The sequence below is a fragment of the Dasypus novemcinctus genome, chromosome 6 (assembly GCF_030445035.2).
Source record: "Dasypus novemcinctus isolate mDasNov1 chromosome 6, mDasNov1.1.hap2, whole genome shotgun sequence".
Taxonomy (NCBI): domain Eukaryota; kingdom Metazoa; phylum Chordata; class Mammalia; order Cingulata; family Dasypodidae; genus Dasypus; species Dasypus novemcinctus.
Window position 1 is genome coordinate 68,358,562 of NC_080678.1, and position 24,701 is coordinate 68,383,262.

The window sequence follows — 24,701 nt, forward strand, 5'->3', positions numbered from 1 at the left end:
TGCACCCCATAAGGAGAGCCGCCCAGCGCGAAAGAAAGTGCAGCCTGCCCAGGAATGGCGCCGCACACACAGAGAGCTGACACAAGATGATGCAACAAAAAGAAACACAGATTCCCGTGCCTCTGACAACAACAGAAGTGGACAAAGAAGACGCAGCAAATAGACACAGAGAACAGACAACCAGGGTGGGGGGTGAGGGGAAGGGGAGGGAAATAAATAAATAAATCTTTAAAAATAAAAGATCATGTGACTACATTCTGGGGGAAAATGGTTGACTTCAGGTTGAGATTTTTTTGAATTAGTTATCTGTGAGACATGTCAAAAGTCTATATCATACTAGGTTCCAAGACTTTTCTTCAGTTTATGTTTATGTTTCTCTTATAATAAGACTATAAGCCATGAGCATTACATAGAAGAAAAAGAATCAGTTACTATGTGATTTGTGTGTGTGTACATGTTATACAAAAGGCTCAGTAACAATGCTACAGGAGCTGTAAAATCTACAAATTTAATGTATTCATTTCTATGCTTGTTAAAGCCCTCAGGTGTACCAATGGCTCACCAGACATGGAGTGGTCAGGGTATGTACCTGGAAACATAGTATTAACACCATAAATGGTGGCACCACTACTGACCTTACAGTAATAAAAAGAATTATAACACATACTATGAACAATTATATGCCAACAAATTAGATGAATTTGATGAAATGGAAAAATTCCCAGGAAAGACACTACAGAAACTACAGAAATTGATCAACTGAATAGACGTACAACAAGTAAAGAGACTGAATTAGAAATTTAAAAAACAAAACAAAACATGAAAAACCAGCTTCCAACAAGGCCTGGCCCACATGGCTTCAACTGGTGAATTCTAGCAAACATTTAAAGAGTAATACCAATCCTTCACAAATTCTCCCCCCAAACAAAAAATAAAAAATAAATGAAGAGAGTACCTTTCCCAGCTTCCTCTAGGAAGCTGTATTACCCTGATAACAAAACCAGAGAAAGACATCACAAGAAAAGGAAACTAAAGACCAATATCCCTTATAAATATAGACACAAATCCTCAAAAAAATACTAAGCAAACCAAATCCAACATTGTATAAAAAGAATCACACATCAGGACCAAGTGGGATTTATCCCAAGAATGCAAGGTTGTTTTAAAATAAGAAAAATCAATATAGTAAACCATATTAACAGAAAGCAATAAAATCATTTCAATAAATGTACTAAATATCGTTAAGATATCAATTCTACCAAAACTAATTTATAGATTCAGTGCAATCCCAATAAAAACCCCAACAGCCTTTTTTGCAGAAATCAAAAAGCGAATAATCAAATTTATTTGGAAGGGTAAATAACTTTGAATAGTAAAAAATGTCTTAAAAAGGCAAGAACAAAGTTGAAGGACTCTCACTTCCTGACTTTAAAACATATTACTCAGTAACAGTGGTAAAAACAGTATGGTATTGGCATAAGGACAGACAGACTGACCAATGGAACCAGATCAAGAACTCAGAAATTGACTCTCACATCTACAGTCTAGCAATTTTTGACAAAGCTGTTAAGCCCACTCAGCTGGGCAAGAACAGTCTATTCAAAAAATTGGGCTAGGAGAACTGGATAGCCATATCCAAAAGAAAGAAAGAGGACCCCTATCTCACACTTTATACAAAAATTAATTCAAAATGGATCAATGTAAATTAAATATAAAAACAACAACCATAAAACTCCTAGAAGAAAATGTGTGAAACATCTTCAAGATCTGTGGTAGGCAGTAGTTTCTTAAACCTCATACCCAAAGCATGAGCAAAAAAAAGAAAAAACAAAATAAATGGGACCTCCTCAAAATTGAACACTGTTGCACCTCAAAGGACTCTGTCAAAAGGGTGAAAGGCAGCCGACTCAATGGGAGAAAATATTTGGCAATCACATATCTAATAAAGGTTTAATATCCATGATATATAGGAGATCATACAACTCAATAATAAAAAGACAAACTATCCAATTAAAAAATAGGCTAAAGACTTGAAAAGACAACTGTTTAAAGAAGAAATACAAATAGCAAAGAAACACATGAAAAAATGTTCAATATCACTAGTGATTAGGAAAATGCAAATCAAAATTACAATGAGATATCATTTCATACCTATTAGACTGGCTGCTATTAAAATGTCGGAAAGGGAGCAGATGTGGCTCAAGGGATAGGGCTTCCACCTACCATATGGGAGGACCCAGGTTCAATCCCTGGGGTCTCCTGATGAAAAAATAGAAGAGAAAGGGTGCTTGCCTGCCAGTGTGGCGAGCTAGTGCCCACATGGTGAGCCAAGTGCCCATGCAGTGAGCCAAGTGCCTGCATGAGTGCCCATGCAGCAAGCCAAGTGCCTGCATGGCAAAGTAAGTGATCACACAAGTGCCCGTGGGACAAGCCAGTGCCTGCACAGTGAGCCAAATGCCCGTATGGTGAGCCAGTGCCTGCACAGCAAGATGATGACACAAGAAAAGAGAGACGAAGGGGAGAAACACAGCAGAAACCAGGAACTGAGGTGGCACAGTTGACAGGGAAATTCTCTCCACATCAGAGGTCCCCAGGATCGAATCCAGTGAATCCTAAAGGAGAAAAAATTAGAAGAGAAGGCAAAAAGAGAAATAGATACAGAAGATCATACAGTGGATGGACACAGGCAGCAAAAACAGCAGGGCAGGGGAAGGGGAAGAGAAGGGGGAAAAATAAACAAATCTTAAAAAAAAATGCCAGAAAACTGTAAATGTTGGATGTGAAGAGATAGGGATGCTTATTCACTGTTGGTGGGAATGTAGAATGGTACAGCCCCTGTGAGTGACTGTTTGGCAGTTCCTAACGAAGTTGCATATAGACTTGCCACAGGACCTGGCAATACTATTGCTAGGTATATATCCCCCAAAATTGAGAGCAGTAACATGAATAGATATCTGCACACTGATGTTCACAGCAGCATTATTCACGATAGCCAAAAGTTGGAAACAACCCAGGTGCCCATTAGATGAAAAGATAAACTAATTGTGGACAATACACATGATGGAATATTATGCAGCAGTAAGAAGTGAAGTCATGAAACATATGACAAAATGGATGAACCTGGAGGACATTATGTTGATTGAAGCAAGCCATACACAAAAGGAAAAATTCTACGTGATTTCCCTCTTATAAACTCAATATATTGTATGAAATATGAATATGGGTAGATTTGCATATGTAAGACCATTTTTCCTTGAATCTGAACAAATGTAAGTTTATACTAAACAATGTTAATATCAGACAAAAATAAATATTATACTAAGTTAAGGAGACCAGATACAGAGTACTACACATTGTATGATTCCATTTATATAAAATGTAAATATAAATCAATTCATAAAGATGAAAGGAGATTAGTTGTATGTAGGTCTGAGGAAGGAATGCTAAGGGGTTTGGAGTCTTTTTTTTTTTTGAGTAATAAAATCATTCTAAAATTTTCAAGACAATGAATGTACAACATTGTGATTATACTAAAAGCCATTGATTATATACATTTTGGATAGAATAGCCAGAAACAGCAGCTATGTACAGTGGGGGAAGCATAGAAAGATTGAGAGGTAGGAATTTTCTGTTTGTCTGTTTTTTTGCGTATTATTATTATCAAAATAATGAAAATGCTCTAATAATAATTGAAGTGATGAGTGCAAAACTATATGATTACAGCAAATTCCATTGATTGTATACCTTGGATGAATTGTATGCTTTATTAATATAAATCAGTAAAATTGATTTTTTAAAACAGCATCTGACAAAACCCAATACCCTTTCATGCTGAAAAAAAAACAAAAAACACTCAGAACATTAGGAATAGAAGGGAAATTTCTCAACCTGATAAAGGCTATCTATGAAAAACCCACAGCTAACATCCTACTTAATGGGGAAAAGCAGAATGCTTTCAATCTGAAGTCAGGAATAAAACAAGGTTGTCCACTCTTGCCACTGCTATTCCACATTGCACAGGAGTCAAGGCAATCAGCCAAGAAAAAATAAAATGCGTCCAAATGGAAAATGAAGAAATAAAACTACGTCTATTTGCAGATAACATGATCTCGTATATAGAAAATCCTAAGGAATCCATTAAAGTTTCTAGAGCTAATAAACCAGTTCACCAATGTAGCAGTTTTTTAGATCAATATACAAAATGCAGTTGTATGTTTCCACAAGTAAAAAGAAAAAAAAAGAGCGACCAAAGAAACAATGACAAAAATGTATTCACCAAATGCAATGAATGTGCCACACTGATGAAAGAGGTTGTTGATGTCGGAGGAGTCAGGGGTGGGGGTGGGGACTGGAGTATATGGGAACCTCTTATATTTTTTAATGTAACATTTTGTGTGATCTATGTATCTTTTAAAAAAGACAATAAAAATTTTTTTGCTAAAAAAATAAAATAATTTTTAAAATAAATAAATAAATAAAAGAATGACAAATCCAATACCTGATCCTGGCCTGGATCTAATAATGGAGGAGAAAATTCCCAAAAGGATATTATTGGGTCACATAAAAAATTGAAATACAGACTGTAAGCTATATATCAATATTAAATTTCCTGAACTTGATAACTGTACAGAAGGTTGTTACATAAGTGAATATTCTTGTTCATAGGAAATGTACATGGAAGATTCAGGTGATCAGAGCAATAACTAGAAAATAGAAGGAGGACAGATGATAGATAATAGATAGATGAAGAGAGACAGAAAAGAAAATGGTAAATGTGGCAACATGTTAAAATTGGTGGATCTGGGTATCTGGGTGGGAGGTATGTTGGAATTCTCTATATGGGTTTTGCATTACTTTTGCAACTGTCCTGTAAGTTTGAAATTATTTCAAAGTAAAAAGTTTAAAAGATGGCAATATTCCCTAATTTTGCTATAATGCAATCACTATCAAAATCCCAACTGATGATTTGCAGAAACTGATAAGCTGATCCTAAAATTCATATGGAAGTGCAAGGGATCTAGAAAAGTAAACACCATCTTGAAACAGAAGAACAAAATTGGAGAATTCACAATTCCCAATTTCAGAACCTACTACAAAACTACAGTAATGACAAGTGTGGGAATGGCATAATGATAGAGACACAGACCAGTGGAATAGGACTCAGAGGCCAGAAACAAACACTCATATTTATTGTCAAATGATTTTCAATTAATGTGCCAAGAAAATTTAATGGATAAAGAATAGTCTTTCAACAAATGGTATTGGGACAACTGGATGTCAACATGAAAACGAATGAATTTGCCCCTAGCGTGAGACATGACTCCCAGGAATGAGACTCCCTGACATTGAGGGATTATTACCAAGCACCAACTAGCAATGCATTTGGAAAAAGACCTAGACCAAAAGGGGGAAATATTAAATACAATTGAGTTTTTATGGCTAAGTGATTTCGAAGTGCGTCGGGAGGTCATTCCAGAGCTTATGCTTATGCACGTCTCAGGAAAATCTCACTGACTGCCACAGTCAACAGTGCCTCAAACAGGGGTGCTCCTGAGGGCTCTAGAGACATCTAGACACTATAGGTAGGGCAGACAACCTAGGAAGTCGGTACTCCATCAATGCACCTTACCTTGGAATACATGATAACCTATCTCCCAAATGTAACAGTTAGACTTATTTATAATTTACCAATACATTGCTCTTGAGGCCCTTTTATTTGAACCTATAATTAGCACTATACCTATTAAATATATGTCGCAGAGACTTAAATCTTCTGGCTGTTCATATGCTGGTTGATCCCTGAATCTCAGCAGAGTTGTAGCCAACACCTACCCCCCAGTTCATCAGACTCACCCAGGATAACTAACAAAAGGATGATGATGGACAACACCCACCCCCCAAAACAGAGATATCTACCACTGTAAGCAAGACAGTTCCATCCATCTTCCCCATGGGATCTAAGCTCCCTCTCAAATGGAAGTAGACTGGGTAATACCATCCCCAAATCCTCAAGATTGAGGCATGAACAGCCATAAGAGGGGAATGCAACCATGGACCAAAGTAGACTTATTATTATTCTAGTAATGAAAGAACTTATAACACTGATATAAAGACAGTGGTCACCAGAGGTTCTGAGGGGAGGGAGAGGGAAGAATAGGTATAACATGGGGCATTTTGGGGGCACTGGAATTCTTCTGTATGATATTGCAATGACAGATACAGGTCATTATACATTTTGTCAAAACCTGTAAAATTGTACAATGCAAAGTATAAACCACAATGTAAAATATAGACCATGGTTAATAGCAATGCTTCAAAATGTTTTCATCCATTTTAATAAATGTATCACCCTAATGAAAGATGTTGTTCATGGGGGAAAGTCTGGGGAAGAGAAGGGAGGGTATCTGGGAATCCTTATAGTTTCAATGTAACATTTATGTAATCTAAAGCATCTTTAAAAATAAAGAAAAAATGGTTAAATAGAAAATTTTTGTGTTACATGTATATTACCAAAATAAAAATAAGTAAATATATATATAAAAAACAAAAGAACAAATTCGATCCCTTATCTCACTCCATACATGTAAATTAACTCAAAGTAGATCAGAGACCTAAATGTTAGTGATAAAATGATAACTCCTAGAAGAAACACTGGAGTAAATCTTCATGACATTGGATTAGGCAATGGTTTCTTAGACATAATATCGAAAACACAAGCAACAACAGAAAAAAAATAAACCGATAAATTGGGCTTCATGAAAATTTAAAACTTTGGTGCTTAAAAGGACACTATCAAGAAAATGAAAAAACAACCCCAGAATGAGAGAAAACTTTTGCAAATCACATATCTAACAAGGGACTTGTATTCCGAACACATAAAAAAACTCTTAAATCTCAATTAAAATATATAAAATGGGCAAAATGTTCAAATGTTCTCCAAAGAAGATATATGAGTGGCCAATACACACATAAAATGATGGTCTATGTCATTAGTCATTACAGAGATGCAAAGCAAATGAGACAGCGCTTCACACCCACTAGGGTGGCTAGAACTAAAAAGACAGATAATAACAAGTGTTGATAAATGTGGAAAAATCAGAACCCTCCTATATTGCTGGTGGGGATCAAAATACTGCAGCTGCTTTTGAAAATAGTTTGAGATGTTTTAATGTGGAATGACTGCTAAAGGGTACAAGGTTTCTTTGGGGGATGATAAAAAATGTTCTAAAATAAGATTGCAGTGTAGGTGCACAACTCTGAATACACTAAAACCCACTGAACTTTACCATTTAAATAGGTTAATTTTATGGTATGCAAGCTATATCTCAATAAAGGTGTTTTTAAAATCCCACTTCAAATACTACTGGGAATTATTTTATTCTGACTCCAATTTAGATAAGTTTCATATACTAAAGAGCAGCAAAGCAGATTTGGCTCAACAGATAGAGCATCCGCCTACCACATGGGAGGTACAGGGCTTTCTGACCTATTTGGTGAGCTGGCCCACGCACAGTGCTCCTTGCGTACCACACAGGGGTGTCCCCTGTGTAGGAGAGCCCACGTGCAAGGAATGCACCCCGTAAGGAGAGCCACCCTGTGTGAAAAAAGTACAGTCTGCCCAGTAATGGCACTGCACACATGGAGGGCTGACACAGCAAGATGATGCAACAAAAAGAGACACAACTGCAAGTAGGAGAATTGCATCCATCATCCATGTGGAATCTAAGCCTCCTCTCAATATACAGATGGAGCGGACATAACCATCCCAGGGTTCACAGGATGGAGGAATAGTATATGGATTAGAGTGGACTTACTGATATTGTACTATGGAACTATTGTGATTAGTAATGGAAGAAATTGTAGCATTGATGTGGAGAAAGTGGCCACAGTAGCTGCTGAGGGTAGGGAGAGGAAAGAAGAGATATGATGTGAGGGCATTTTCAGGACCTGGAGTTGTCCTGGTTTGTACTGCAGGGACAGATGCTGGACATTATAGTTCCTGCCACGGCCCACTGGGTGTACTGAGGGAGAGTGTAAACTACAATGTAAACCACTATCCATGCGGTGCAGCAGTGCTCCAAAATGTATTCACCAAATGCAATAAACGTCGCATGATGATAAAAGAGGTTGCTGATGTGGGAGAAGTGGTGAGAGAGAGGTGGGGAGTATATGGGTACCTCATATTTTTTTAATGTAACACTTAAAAAATAAATAAATAAAACCATTAAAAAAAAAGAAACAGATTCCCAGTGCCACTGACAAGAATACAAGCAGACACAGAAGAACACACAGAGAGCATGGGCACAGAGAGCAGACAACTGGGGGTGGGGGGAAAAGGGGAGAGAAATAAATAAATAATAAAATAAATAAAAAAGAAAGAGCAGGTCTGCTCTGTCAGATGTAATTCCATTATTGATTATGCTCTTTTCCGCAAACCATGACTTTCGCTCCCCACATCATATATCATTTAGTTCCCACCATTGAGAGTTGGGAACGCAGATCCCAGGAATCAGGATATAATTCTATGGGAATTCTAATAAAAATACAGGCAAACAAATATTCTTTGGGTGTTATAATAATCAAAATGTAGGTAAACAGTTCTTGGGGATTCTAATAACAATGTAGGTTAATAAGTATACTTTAAGGCATAATAAAGCTTATATTTTAAATATAAATTACTTAAATTTTATTTATGGGGAACAAGTAATATAAGAAAGTTAGTTAATTAAGATGTACAACTAATGGTCTCATTTCTAGTTTTTGAGTCTGCCTTCTACCTCAGCTATTATTCCACATTCACCTTCCTATTTCTTAAGAAGTTTCATTCTATAATGTTTGAAAGCATAAAAAATGCAACAATTGCAGTCATCAGTTACAAAAGTGCCAACTCAAATGATTTTTTTCATAACAATTGAGGAAAAGCATAAAGCTTTGAAATAGTAAAAGTTCTTTCAGGGTCAAAGATATTAACATTCAAGTGAATTAACCCTACTTGTTAATTTCTACATTAGTGAACATAGTTATATTAACTCTAATGTTAGTTCTTTATAAAAATTATCCTCACTTGAATAAATCTTGTCACTTTACACTTACATTTCATAATCAGCACAATTTATGATTTCTCTTCTAAAATCAAATAAAATTAGTTCTATATCAAAATGTTTTTTAGAGGAAAAGAAAAAGAACTCCCCTACTGTGCCCCTAAAAAAATTATTAACAAGAAAATTCTTCAACTTTCAAACTCTCTCCATTTCCCCTACTATACATAGCTGCTATTTCTGGCTATTGCACAATTTTTTATTTATTTATTTAGCAATTGTATTGAGATATATTCAATAAATTTTCTTGTATATTTGTTTTCACTTTTTTGTTTGTTATTATTGAAATAATGAAAATTAATGATTGAAGTAATGAATGCACAACTATGTGATTATACCACATATCATTGATTGCACACTTTGAATGACTTATATGCTTTATTAGTATGTACAAAAAATTGATTTGTTTAAAAAATAATAAATTAGTAGAACTCTTAGTAAAATCATACTGTCATGTTAATATTTTTAAAAGACATTACTCCATCCATATCTACAATTCTATAAGCATTTTCTCCAATATGAAATAACTATAAAACGAGGATAAACTCTAAACAATAGTTTTGGAGCAACTGTGACTCCAGCTATGGTGACCCTCATCAGATTGCCTGAAAGGTCAAGAGAGGACTTAACCACATTCATGTTTTAGACTCCTGGTATATATTAAATACTAAAGAAGAAAAAAAGCAGTTTGATATGGTTATGAATTCCAAAAATAGATATTGGATTATGTTTGTTATCTGGTCTGTACCTGGGCATGATTAAAATTATGATTAGGGGAAGTCGATTTGGCTCAACTGGTAGAGCGTCCGCCTACTATATGGTAGGTCCAGGGTTCAAACCCAGGGCCTCCTGACCCGTGTGGAGAGCTGGCCCATGTGCAGTGCTGATGCACACAAGGAATGCCGTGCCACACAGGGGTGTCCCCCGTGTAGGGGAACCCCACACACAAGGACTGCACCCTGCAAGGAAAGCCACCCCGCATGAAAAAAGCACAGCCTGTCCAGAAGAGGCACCGCACACAGAGAGCTGATGCAGCAAGATAAAGCAACAAAAAAGAGACACAGGTTCCCGGTGCCACAGACAAGAATGCAAGTGGACACAGAAGAACACACAGAGAATGGACACAGAGAGTAGACAATGGGGGGGCGGGAAAGGAATGGGAAGGGGAGAGAAATAAAAATAAATCTTTAAAAAAAAAAGTTATGATGAGGGCTTTGATGAGGCCATGTCATTAGGGCATTGAGTCCCCACCCACCAAGGGTGGGTATGGCAGATAAAAGATACAGCAAAGGACAGAGCTGAGGGGTTTTGATGTTAGAGTTCTGATGTTGGAGTTTGATGCTTAAGCTGGAGCCCCAGGAAGTAAGCTCACAGAGGAAAGAGAAGCAAGCCCTGGGAAGAGAGGAACCCTGAGCCCAGAGAGAAGCAAGACCCTGGAAGGGAGGAACCCAGGAAGCCTGAGCCCTTGCAGACATCAGCAGTAATCTTTCTCCAACACATAAAAATAGACTTTGGTGAGGGAAGTAACTTATGCTTATGGCCTGTTATCTGTAAGTTCCTACCCCAAATAATACCCTTTATAAAAACCAATCAATTTCTGGTATTTTGCATCAGCACCCCTGTGGCGGACTAATACAGGGGTATAAAAGCAAGTTATCTGTTAAATGTTTATACTTTAAAAATTCATCCAATAGGCCATGGTCCCTCCGCTGCTGTGCTCCATGTCCCTGCCGTCTCGGCTGGCAGTGGGGCAGGTAATCATGGATCAAGTAATGCAGTTTGTTGAGCCAAGTCAGCAGTTTGTAAGGACTCAATTCGGCTGTTTAAAAGAAGCACCAAACCTGACAGAAAAATAATTCCAGAAGATTGCAATGGCAACAGTGATAGGATTTATTAAAATGGGATTCATTGGCTTTTTTGGGAAAAACTAATCCATATCCCTATAAATAACTTCATTGTGCATGACTGGACACCTTTTTGGAAGAATCTATTTTTTATCTTGGGGATTGGTAGGCAAGCAAGGGTTTGAGAAGCTCATGGAGTAAAATTTGCCTATATGTTTTTGAGTTTTTGTTTAATTGCTTTTCTTCCAAGATGTTTATTTCTAAGTTTAAATAATTTCAAAATAAAAAATACTATTAGTGTGATAAGCCAAAAAGTGGAAACAACCCAAATGTACATCAAGGGATGAGTGGATAAACCAAGTGTGGTATATCCACGCAATGGAATATTATTCAGGCATAAAAAAGAATGGAGGGGAGCAGACTTGGCCCAGTGGATAGGGCATCCATCTACCACATGGGAGGTCCATGGTTCAAACTCCAGGTCTCCTTGACCCATGTGGAGTTGGCCTACGCACAGTACTGATGCGCACAAGGAGTGCCGTGCCACCCAGGGGTGCCCCCCAGGTAGGGGAGCCCCAAGCGCAAGGAGTGCACCTTGTAAGGAGAACCACCCAGCACAAAAAAAAGTGTAGCCTGCCTGGGAATGGCGCCACACACATGGAGAGCTGACACAGCAAGATGACACAACAAAAAGAAACACATATTCCTGTGCTGCTGACAACAATAGAAGCGGACAAAGAAGAACACGCAGCAAATGGACAAAGAGACCAGACAACTGGGGTGGGGATGGGGGAAGGGGAGAGAAATAAATAAATCTTTAAAAAAAAAAAGGCAAGGAATACTGTTACATGCGACAACATGGATGAATCTTGAAAACATTTTGCTAAGTGAAAGAAGTCGGTTGTATAAGACCACGTGAGTCCATTTATACACAATGTCCAGAAAAGACAAATCTATAAAGTACTTGCCTAGGGCTGGAGGTGGGGGTCAGGAGAAATGGGTCATGAATGCTAATGGATACAAGGTTTCTTTTATGGTAGATGAAATCTATTGTGGTGATGGTTGCACAACTATGTGAATATTCTAAAAACTATCGCATGTTCACTTTAAGTGGGAGAAATGAATGGTATGTGAATGGTATCTCAATAAAGCTGTTACTTAAAAATTAATGTAAACCCTGACTATATATGTATGTTAACACACCATATTGTACACTTAAAATTGGTGAATTTTATTGTATATAAATTATACTTTAATAAACCTGATTTTTCAAAAGAAAAAGTTAGGGGAGTAGGTGTAGCTCAGTGATTGAGCTCCTGCTTCACATATACAAGGTCCTGGGTTCAATCCCCAGTACCTCCTAAAAAAAATGCTATAAACTCACACAGTTAAAATGACCACATGTATGACCTGATTTGAGACAGCACCAACAGCATCTGCATGAGGCCATTCAGGAACACAGGCCCGGTCTCAGGCCAATGGCTCTCCTCCCCTGCCACACCCACACACACCCAAGCCCGAACCTAGAAACACGTTCGTCCTAAGAAAATGAAATCATGAGATTATGTGTTGCTTATTTCGTTTGTATTGTAGCTCTTCAAACAACAGAAGAACAGAGAACAAAAGTTTTTCCTCAGGTGCCAAAATGACTAAACATCATGGAGGAATCAAAGCAATGAAAACAAAAGGTAAATTCAGGGTTTCCGAAACAAACATCAGAGAGCTTTGACTGCTTTATGTACATATCAAAGAACTTAAAAGAGAACGACCTGAACACATTAACAATATTTTCAATTGCTTGATGGCCTCCCTTTATTCCTCTTAACTTTACCATGAAGATGGGGTAGAGAGGAAGTGAGGAAATGCTTCCAGTATCTGGTTCCAGAAAGGTAGAAATTGAACAACGGTGAGGAACATGTTTATCTGTGCTCCAACCCAGTCTATGCTACTATCAAGTGATTTTGAGCGAATTCCTCAATTCTCAGGTTCTCCGAACCTGAGTTTTCAAAACCAAAATATGGAATAATAGTGGATGTAAAATGCAAAGCTCAGTACCTGGCATCAAGTAAAAAAAGCTTAATAAATGTTAGCCATTATTTTCCTAACCATAAAGAATTTCTGGTAATCTCACAGCCACTTCCTAAGGTTACTAGGTATTCACCCCCAAGTTCTAGAGAAACTAGTTACTGGATCTTTTAGAATCCAGGACTTCTAAGGCTTTGTATTCCTTTAGCAATTTCTTAATACTTAGAACATTAAATCAAGATCTGGATATTGACAGAAGTACAATTATCTGTAATTCGAAAGTGGTATTTACCATTAAGATTTGGTTTCCTTTCAGTTTCAGATTCAAGGCTAAGTCTTTTTAGTACAGATTAAAGATTTCAGAATCTGTAACTTTAAAAAGCCACCATGGATTCTGAAGCAGCTCGCCACTGACAGACTGAAAAACTTTGCCCAACCACAGAGCTTCTCACGGCTGGAACCACCTGGGGTGCTTTAAACACTCCTAATGCCAGGTCCCACCCCAAGTGATTCTGATGTAACTGCTCTGGGTTGGAGCCTGACAGTTTGCTTGTGAAAGCTTCTCAGGTGATTCTAATCACTGCCCTATGGGCTGAAAGGACAACTGACCCGATCTCCCGACCTCTGGGGCCAGTGGAGGAAGGACTCAGACAAGGGAGGAGAGAAGATAAGAGGCAACTGGGGGGTGGGCCAGGACAGAGAGGGGACTGAGCAAATGCACATACCCCAGAGCCCACCCACCCAAATACCTGCTCGCGGTTGACTTGTTACTTTTTCTATTTATTTATTTATTTGAGGTATGGGGGCTGGGGATTGAACCCTGGACCTCACATGTGGGAAGCTGACGCTCAGCTACATCGGCTTCCCTGAGTTGGGTTTTGTTGTTGTTGTTGTTGTTGTTGTTTGTTATTTGCTTTTGTTTTTCCAGGAGGCACCACAACCAAACCCGGGACCTCCCGTGTGATAGGCAGGCAACCAACTGCTTAAGCCACATCTGCTTCCCCAACTGTTACTTTTAATTCTAACTCATTCTCTCCTCTGTCAAAGACAAAACCCATTTACTCTCTTAAATTACCATTGACCACCCCACCTAGGTTTCAAATAAAAATAATGGCAAGACTTCTTATAGGAGTGATGGCTGTGGTAAAAGCTAATTTTTAAATTGTCTATAAAATGTCTGAGAGAATGCAGGAGATGATCATTGTCAGTAAGAAAAAATTTTAAAGATGAATACATTAATTTATCTGCAGATTTGCAAGCCTTTTTTTGGTGAAAATAGGAAAGTCATGTAAGAAAGTATATCAAACGACTCTAAAAATTTAACAACTAACATGCTAATGAGCCTAAATGAGTGGTAGCATTATAGAAACGCGTCTCTCTCCCAAGAATCAAAATTTGACAAAACAAGAGTACTTGGTCATTTGCAGAAGAGCATGATTTTTTTTCCTAAGCAAATTGGAGTGCAGAGGGAGAACAGAGGGAAGGTATGGTTGCCTGCTCCCTCTCCACATGTGGCATTTGGCTCCAGTCCCACTGGTGGTGGCACTCCTCTTGAGTTGATACTTTGATGTGGCAAATCCCCAAAATGTGCTCACTGGTCTCAGCTAGAAAATGAGGTTTTCCACCCTTGCAGTTCCAGAGAAGGCAAGTACACACCAGCGCCAGCCAGGAGAGTCGTTTCCAGTCTTTCCCCTTGTGCCAAATGGCCAAGCCTGGGCTTGCTGCCTCTACAGAATTACTCAACCACCAATAAGGCCACCTTTCTGCTGTCGAGCAGCCAAGGAAAAGACCCAGGGAGGAGCAGTCCAAGATTCTCTCACGGCCAGTGTCACCAGTGTCAAGACAGTGGCCCCGCCTCACTGGCCCCACGCCAGACTCCCCAGCCAGCCTCCACAGCAGGCATGGAGTCAGCAGAACACTGAGAAGCTTCAACCACGGTGGTGGTGATGCTAATTATAACAAGGCTGAATTCATGAGGACAGAGTCACCTCTTAATTGTTCAAGGTAGCAAAATAACTTCTCAGTTGGGGGAGAGTGGTGGAGGAGAGGCTTAGATCATCAAAAGCCCTAGTGTCCCAATTACCAAGAGAAGACAAAACCGAGAGGCACTGAAGTCCAAATAAGGTTTGCTTTCAATTTCTTTCTTTCCTTCTCTCTCTCTCCCTCTCCCTCTCTCTTCTTCCCTTTCTTTTTTCTTCCCCCCTCCCCCCAGCTCAGGAAGCTATATAGTTAACTAGCAAAACTTTTCTGGATGCTACAGTACAGTTTCTAGGGTACTCGTTGATAGACTACAAGTGAGAATTAAGTATCCAAGTTAACAACAGCTACAAATGGCTTTTTTTTTAAAAGATTTATTATTTTTTATTTATTTCTCTCCCCTTTCCCCCTCTCCCCCCAGCTGTCTGTTCTCTGTGTCTATTTGCTGTGTCGTCTTCTTTGTCCGCTTCTGTTGTTGTCAGCGGCACGGGAATCTGTGTCTCTTTTAGTTGCGTCATCTTGTTGTGTCAGCTCTCCGTGTGTGTGCGGAGCCATTCCTGGAAAGGCTGCACTTTCTTTTGCGCTGGGCGGCTCTCCTTACCGGGCTCAAACTCCGAGGTTCAAACCCCAGGCCTCCTTGACCCGTGTGGAGCTGGCCCATGCGCAGTGCTGATGCGCGCAAGGAGTGCCATGCCACGCAGGGGTGTTCCCCACATAGGGGAGCCCCACGTGCAAGGAGTGCGCCCCGTAAGGAGAGCCGCCCAGCGCGAAAGAAAGTGCAGCCTGCCCAGGAATGCCACCGCCCACACGGGGAGCTGACAGAACAAGATGACTCGACAAAAAGAAACACACATTCCCGTGCCACTGACAACAACAGAAGCGGACAAAGAACACGCAGTGAATAGACACAGAGAACAGACAACTAGGGTGGGGTGGGGGGTGGGGGAAGGGGAGAGAAATAAAAATAAAATAAATAAATCTTTTAAAAAAAATAAAAGCTTTTTGATGCTCTAATAGCACAAAGACTAAGCCCTAGTAGCCAAATCAGTATATCTTTAGATCCAAAACTGATGACTCCTTCCTCTGTGATTCCACAGTATGTTGCTTATACCTCTAGTTTTCTTAAATCATTTTGCTATGCATTATAATTAGTCACTTATTTGTCCTCCCTTTTTCCGTTACTCTTCATTACACTGAAAATTTTCCTTTTAAGCCTAGGATTATGGAGTCAAGGCACATAATTGATATTTTTTATAGTCTTTCCACATCTCTGCTTATAGTAGGTACTCAATAAACATCGGTCAACTTTAATGGAAAAAGGATGTTAAACTATACTTTGGGAGTAAGTGGTTGGCCTAGAGCAGTGCCGTTCAAAATCTGCAACGCACCATGGAATGTGAAGCCAATAGTGGGTGGCTGGCAAGAGCATTTTCTTTTAAAATGAAGTTTAAAATAATATAAAATAGACTAGAATAGAACACATATGAGTACATCCTGCCTGGCACTAAGAATTAAGGATTGCAGGCCCATAATTCTTCCTCCTGAAATTCGTCTGGAAACTAAACATCCCCATTTGTCCAAACAGAAAACCCCCTCTTCATTCCATCCCTGTTCCTTCTTGCACAGCCTCCCATGCCAATCAGGAACAGGGTCCTGCAGACAAACAGCTCTGCAAATGCCAGGACTGTCACCACTGCCTCCTGATGGATCCCGGTGTTTCCAATCTTTCCCTCCTGCAGTTGATCTGCCAAGCTACTGCCACAGTGATCTTTCTAGACAATATATCTGATCCTCTCAAAGTCTGCTTCCAGCCTTTCAAATCTTTCAGTCGTTTCTCACCACCCACAATTTCTCTCTTAGCAAAGCACAAATTTTTGTTTAATTTATTATTATAAGTGCACTATGAAATCAAGGATGACCTTTCCAACCATCATGGAGCCTAGAGTCTTCCGTCAGTGAAAGTGTAATGTGACTCAAAAATTACAAGTAAAAATGAAAAACTGGCTTTATGAATCCATGTGTTTCTACTGCTATAACATCAGATATTTAGATCTTTAAATACCCAGCTAATTGTCGATACTTTTAGTTTTCATCTAAAGGTTTGTAGTGATACAGCCCCCAACCATCTCTCTCTAGGACTCCCCACAAACTTGTGCCCCCCAAGCCATTGCTCACGATTCAGCACATAGTCATGCTCTTTCCTTTCTCTGTGCATTTATCTCTTCAGTCCCCATGAGAGGTTAGAGATGGCTGTGATGCCGTGCACCAATTTGACTACCTGACAAACTCCTCTCTTCCCTTCAGGATTTAGCCCAAATGTCTCCTCTTCTTGAAACTCTCCAGCAGTCAGTCCTCCTCTGAGGACCCATACCACTTTGGATAACACAGTTTCAACATTTATTACAATATATGTCATTATTTGTCGAAAAATCTGTCCCACAGGCCTATGCTATATCTATAGCACTAAGTATTATGTCTGGGATTTAGTACAGGTTCAACAAATCTTATGAAATGAATAAATGAATGCATGGAAAACCTCTAACTAAATCCCTGTATACTAAAATGATTGACCAAATATCTTCCATTGAGTACATGTAGAAGGCAATGCAGAGCAAAGGAGACATGGTCCCCGCCCTCATGGAGCTTAGAGTCTGCTTCTAGTATTGAATCTGAACAGCTAGCCAAATACATGGGTAAAAATAAAGAAGTGGGTTTTTAAAAGCCAAGTCTTTTACCTATATAAATCAGATGGTATGTCTTTAATACTCAGACAACTATTATCTGAACCTACCTGATTTGCTTTTAAGTAGTAAACATCCTGCAATGATGAACACATTCAAGTGCAAGAGGGAACTGACTCATTTCTGGGACCAGTACAAGGACAAACTGTGGCTCAGAACTGCCATTCCAAGTTCTCTGTCCTCTTGCAGTCAGCTAAGTTACAAAAAGGCACATCTCTGAACATGCCATTCTTGTTCTATTTACTCAGATGCTTCCTTCCTATTGTCAATATCTGTTTTGAACTTTTAAGTTCGAGTCAGGCACATTTGTTTATGAGACAGCATATTGACGTAAGTGAAGAATGCATCCTAGCCAATCAAATCCAAGAAGCCTGGCTTTAAAAATACGATTGCATTTAAAAATTTAACTGCATAGTTTTCCTAGGAGCCAGAGTTGTTAAAGATAATTTAGAATCATATGAAAATCCATTACTTTTGTTTTCATTTTTGTTTTCTGTTTTCTTAATCCATATAGATGCTTTTGAAAAAAATCCAAACTGCCGTATTAACTCATAAAAGCTAAGCCCCTCACTTATCACCTAGTTGAAATTGCAGGACATCGCCAGATGATAGCTCTCTCTTGAAGAAGAGGGACAGAATACATGATAAAATATTGCCAGGCTGAAGACTTTGTTTCTTTGAACACCATAACCTATAAATGCACCTGGTCCAGGTACAAACCAGAATCGATTTCCCAGCTGTTTATTATCTTATACTGAGGTGGGAAGGAAGAGCTGGAAAGGGTTTAGAGAAACAGCTCTGGATCCTGGAATTCAACCACACTAATTGACCCTGAAAGGAATAATTAACACGAGGAATTAACTGCTAGGGCCTCTGAATTATATCTACAGCACGGCCATTGCAAAAGGACATTCCCTGACCTCAAATATGTTGTAGATCTCTCATAGTCCAGCATCTCCCAAAGAGCGACTCCAAAGAGATCATAATTCAGATATGGGAAGTGCTGCAATATATTTTAGCAAATGGGGAAGAAATGGATTAGAGATAAAATGGATTGAGTCTAGGATCATGGAAGTCAGAAGCCAGAATAAACCTTGGCAATTGTCTAGTCACGAACTAGCAGCCCATAGGCCAAATCTGGCCTCTAGATGTACTTTGTTTGGCCCACCTGGTGTTTTTTGTTTGTCTGTTTATCAAGTTTGGATGAGTTGCTAAAGTTTTAAAACTGTAAGATGTCACATAAAAATCTGAATTTCTGGGTTCTCTTCAAAAATCAAAAGATCTGGCAATACCGGGTCTTCGTTCTTACATAATAACTGGCTGGAATTTAGTTACTTTGGCTTTCTTTGGACGGGGCATATTTTCTCCAGTTCCTTCAACTTCCTAATATTTCCCTAGCAGAGGACCAAGGTTGACTTGCCTTTAGAGTTTCACCTGGGCTACTTTCCCCCCTGCCATCAATTTGCTTTGTTTATCTATGATGCCTGTCACCTTAGCAAATCATGTGAATCTGCCACTGCTAATCTAGTTCAGCTTCTCAATTTAAAGATGAGGAAACTGAGGTTCAGGGAGGTAATGCTAGGTAGAGACTAGTATCAAGGTCCCTTCTTGACCACTCGAAGCAGTTGGTCACCTGTCTCCACGTCCTGCTTTCAGGCTCAAAAGAGAAAATAGCAGAATTTGTAAACCATTCAGACACTGAGAAAAGATGAGATGATCTAAAGATTTATCAGAGTTAAACATCAGTAATATGAAGTAAAAGGGCCAGATACAGATACAAGGTGGTATAAACATCTCCCCATGTCCTGCACTCTTATCAGTCTTTGTGCTGCCAGCTTCTTATTTCAGCTTATCTCTGTCCCACACAACCCATATCCTGCAAACCTTGGCCTGGGTAGTTGTGTTTTTGATGAAGAAATCTCAGACAATGCTATCAGCTTCAATCTGTTATTTAACTGATTAGATGTTTTGCACAATTTATACAGGATTAGTTAGGGTCCAATCTGTTATCTGAGTATACAATTTCGTCTGTTATATACAAACTAGTACATTTGCTGTATCATCTTCAGAATGAAAAACTAGGACACATGGAATCATATGGGATGCTGAAATACAAGATCTGGTACATTTGGGGGAGAGGGGGCTATTGAGAATAATGAAAAGCATTCTGACAACTGACAATCTTCCAGAGAATCTAGCAAGTCCAGTCTTCTTATTTTGTACCTCATATTTGCTAAGGTTTTTCTCATCCCATAGCCTGTCTCTTCTCAAAAGAGCTTAAGAGTTTCTTTTGGGTGTGTTCACAAGAGTAAAAAAAGCATATAATAAAATTAATATGTAAAAAAATATTGAAACGTGTCCCAAAGTAAAATTAGCCAAAATGAAGGGAATGAGTATTCAAAGAAAGGAAAAAAAAAAAAAAGAGAGAAACACTGCTCCTATAGATACCAGGCCTAATTTTTCACTACTATTAGTAATAGTGAACAGGTATTGTGCCTTGGTGCTGTGATAGTGCAACAGTTCAAAGGACAGGAAGGCTCTAGAGACAGACTGCTTAGGTTCAAATCCCAATCCCACCATTTACTTAGAGGAATCTTGATAAAATTCTTAGTCTAAGATAAAAGTAATGCCTCTCTAGATAAAATAATATATGTGGCTTCCTTCACATACAATGTTTAATAAACATTATTATTATTACTATTTATTATTATTGACCATTGAAAAGGAGAATAGAAAGTGGCTTTACTCTTTATATTGGCCCAGGAAAGTGGAGTCATTTTCCTATCCTAAGTTTTAATCAAGCTAAGAATTGTTAAGCCCTTAGGTTGCAGATTTTCAGGGTCCGGGTGTAGAGAGACTGTTGGGTTTAAATAAAACATTTAAGACTATTTAGAACACATTACTCTTTTTCAGTAACACTGATGGAGAGCAAAAATCATCAAAATTGTATTCAATTACTTATTTTAGGGAGAAGCTCACAAAACTGGACTTGGCACAAACAACAGGGGGTTAATACTGTTAGTATAAATATAATAACGCCCAATCACATTTTGATTTCTTAGCATGTGTTTTCGTTTCCTAGGGTGCGCAAAGCAAAATCATGAAATGGATTCAGCTTAAACGATGGGAATGTATTTGCTTATGGTTAGAATCTGAGGAAATGTCCAAATCAAGGCAACGCAAGGTAATGCTTTCCTCCCGAAGACTGGGTGCAGGAGAACCTAGGCTCCTCTGCCACTTGGCAAGCCACTTGGTAGTGTCTGCTGGTCTCTCCATTCTCTTCTGGGTTTCACTGAGTTCAGCTTCTTGCTTCCATGATGAGCTCACGCTCTCTTAAACTCTCTTTCTCTTCATTCCATTTATAAAGGACCCCAGATAAGAGGATTATAACCCACCCTGAGTGAATTAGTCACACTTTAACCCATAAGAATGGATTAAGTTTAAGAAAACATTTTTTTTTCTGGGGTACATACAGCTTCAAACCACCACAGCATGGTTTCCTATGTTCTCCAGAACATTCCATCATTCCATCTCCCAGCCTTACTTATCTTAAATTTCAAGCTCCAGCCACTCCAAATTGCTCAGCTTCCCTTGAACACAGCAATCTGCCATATCTCTGCCTAAACTTGTGTTATTTCCCTGTTCCAGCATGCCTTCCTTCTCCAAGTCTCAGCTAAAATGCTACACCTACCACAAAACTTTTCTCAATTCTTAACCTTGAATGAACCTCTCCTTTTCTCTGCCATTCAGTAGCATGCCATTGATGTTGCTGCCATGATGACTCAATATATGCCATCTTACATTGTAGATATTATAAGCATGCTGTTATTGGTTGAATTGCATCTCCCAAAAGACATGTTCCAGTCCTAAGTCTCATGGGTGTGACCTTACTTGGAAATAGGATTTTTAAACATGCTAGTAGGATGAGGGTGGGTCCTCATCCTAAATGACTAGTGCCCTTATTAAAAGGGGAGAGAAGACACGGACAAAGACACAAGGGAGAATACCATATGAAGATGGAGATAAGAAGAAAGGCCATGTGGAGACAGAGGCAGAGATGCATCCACAAGACAAGGATTGCCCACAACTGCCAGCCACCACAGAAGCCAAAGGAGAGGCATGGGACTGATTCTTCCCTACAGACATGAGAGAGAGCAGGACCCTTCCGACCCCTTAATTTTGGATTTCTAGCTTCCAGAACTGGGAGACAATAAATTTCTCTTGTTTTAAACCATCTAGCCGGTGTTATTTTGTTACAGCAGCCCTAAGAAACTTATAAAATACATACTTCTCTTTCCCACCAGACTAACCTGTGTGAAGGTGGGAGCCATGTGTTCTTTTAAGGTATAGTTCAATTTCATTACCTACAGGGAATACTTTGGTATCTACAAAGAACCTCTCAAGGAAAAGGTCACTTACCTCAAAATATTTTTTTTTTTTTGCTGTCTTTTATTAAAATTAAAGACATTCTTGGAAAGCTCTAGTTATACAAGCAAGATATTGTTTCCTTTGCATCTTCCCATAGACCTTCCATACCCAATTGCATTTTATGAATTCAGTTCAAACCCTTTCTTGCCACTAAAATTTAAAAAAAGACTTCAAAATGACGATTTAACATTAGAGAGAGTGTGTAAAGCTTAAAAGTCTGATTACTTCTGTCTTATTGTTATCCAAGAGTGTTAACCCACTCTAAATATACCAAGTCCACCCTAAACATACATGACCCACCCTGATAAAGATTCAGATGCCAACTAAACCACACCATCATCACAACTTTTTCAAAGCCCAAAGGAAGAAAAGAGTTCTAGTCTCCTGACCTACCTCCCAGGCTCTTTGCCTCTCCCCATATTCATTCTATACATATTGAGAGTCCCTGCTACTCCACCTTCACCCACACAAAAGGGGAAAAACCCAGAAGGACATTCTTTGGAGGTCACTGGTGTTAAAAGTGTGTGATTGCAAAATTGCAGGTTAAACTATTTTCTTATCTAATTTTACTTTCCCGGGCCTAAAACAAAACAAAGAGTGTGTGTTTTTGGCAATGATGTGATTACTAAACCTGTTATCTGCATGCACATATTATTTAAAATAAGCTGAAATCACTTCAGAATCTTAACTAGTTTCTTCCTCAGCCTGTACCAGGCAAAATTCAGAGCTGAGGCCGACCCAAATTTTAAAAACTGTGTTAGGACATATCAAATTGACAGAATTTAACAGAACGAATGAAAATCCTACTCTGGGAAAAGGGGGCCGGGTGGAATCCACCCGCAGGCTGGACTACTATCCGGGTAATTTGAGGTAAAAATAAACACATCCAAACTAATGTGTCCTGGAAAACTGACCAAAAACGAAATTTTGGCTCCATCAAATAATTTACCATATTTACTGTAAATTCTGCCTAAATTCCCGGGACAGTGTGTGCTGGTAGACCTGACATCTCAAGAACAAGGCAAAACATTGATTTGCTTTTGACAACCAAGTTTTTAAATGGTTATCAGTGCTCTCCAAAGTCTCTTGGCACTGCTGAACCCAGAATAGGTTACCTCGGGCAAACCAAAGATGGAGCTTTAAGCACCAAGAAAGTCCCAGCATTTCCCACTGGGTGTCCAGGCACCCCGGCGGCCGGCACCAAAGCTGGGCTCCTGATTGCGCCCAGGGCTGCCCGGGTGGTGCTGAACCTGGCACGCCGGCGCAGAATCCAACCGGCCAGAGCGCCAGATTTCATCACAGCCTCAGACCCGCTCCTGGCACCCCATCTTAGATCCTTCTGGGAAAGCACCTGCAAGCACTTGCTCCAGGCCAGGGAAGTGGAGGCCTTGGGGCTCTCCGGAAAACTAGGGCCCACTTGGGTGGCACCCTCCCTCCCCGCTCCCACAGCTCTCTCAGGAGTGTCGGAGCATAGCTCAGCTCTAAACCCTATCCGGGGACACCGTGCTCCCCCAAGACCCTTTCCCTCTTTCTTTTCAAACTCCATGCAAAATGCCGCCCTCCGACACCCAGGAAAACTTGGTCACCGCGGGGAAGCACCCCACTAAGAGGGGATATAAAGGGGTGCGCCGCGGGGTGCCACCACCACCACCTGGCACACACCCCAAACAAGAACCAGTTCTGAGCTGCTCCGCGGCGGGTGACAGCTTCTCCGCTGCTGCCTGCTCCTCCACCTCCTGGCCAGAATCGGAGGAGTTACTTCTCAGCTCCGGGAGGCTGAACAGCAGGGAAAGCCGCCGACCCTAGGACCCTCCCTGTGGAGCTCCAGCCCTTTTACCTGGGTGCCCTTCTGCGCGGGGGCTCCGGGGCGCAGCACCGGGCAGGGTGGCCCGGGCTGGCCGGGCGGGTGGTGCGGTGGGGACCGCGGCCGCCGCTCTCCCCCTGCAGCTCCCGGCCCGCCGGGCCCGCGGGGCGGCTATTTATCCCGGGCCCCAACCCCGGCCCCGACCGGAGTATTGGGCAATCGTCCCGCTACGCGCTGCCAGGGGAGCAGCCGCCCTCTGCCCCCGCCGAGCCCCCAGGCGGCGGCGGCCACATGGAGGGAAGCAGCCAGCCCCCCTCTCTGGGCTCCACCTTCTCTTCCTCCTCCTCTTTCCCGGGAAGTTATTTCCTTGGCTTCCCCCTCCCCCCTTTCTGTCTTCTTTGCGGGGCACCCCAGCCAGTCTGAACCGGTTGTGACTGCGCGGGTGGCTGGGGGGAGGAGGAGGAGGCTGCGGAGGAGATGGAGGCGGAAAAGCGGGCGGTAGGGGCGCTGCGCCGGCTCTGGCGGCTCCCGGCCGGGCTGGGCCAGGCCAGGCGACGCGGAGAGAGGACGCTGCCCGTGCGGCGGCTCGGCCGGGAGCCACCAAGGCCGCGGGAGAGCTGGCCACGGCGACCAGACGCCCCTCCGCGCGCGCACACGCGCCCGCAGACGCCGCTGAGCGCCGCAGCCCACCGCGCTCCTCCGCGGGGTCGGCCAAAGGACCGGGATCCTTAGGGGAGGTGGGGGGCGGGGAGCTGGGGTCTAGAGATGTGCCTGAGTCCTCTCC

General features: G+C 40.7%; 1 protein-coding gene across 1 annotated transcript in view; it reads right to left on the bottom strand.

Moving 5' to 3' along the window:
- The window catches only part of SLC16A9 (solute carrier family 16 member 9), a 66,273-nt gene extending 42,209 nt beyond the window's left edge, over positions 1 to 24,064 (bottom strand). The window contains exon 1 of the mRNA XM_004476331.5: positions 23,951 to 24,064. The gene's annotated coding sequence lies outside the window, so the exon portion shown is untranslated. The remainder of the gene's footprint in view (positions 1 to 23,950) is intronic.
- Positions 24,065 to 24,701: the final 637 nt, after the last annotated feature.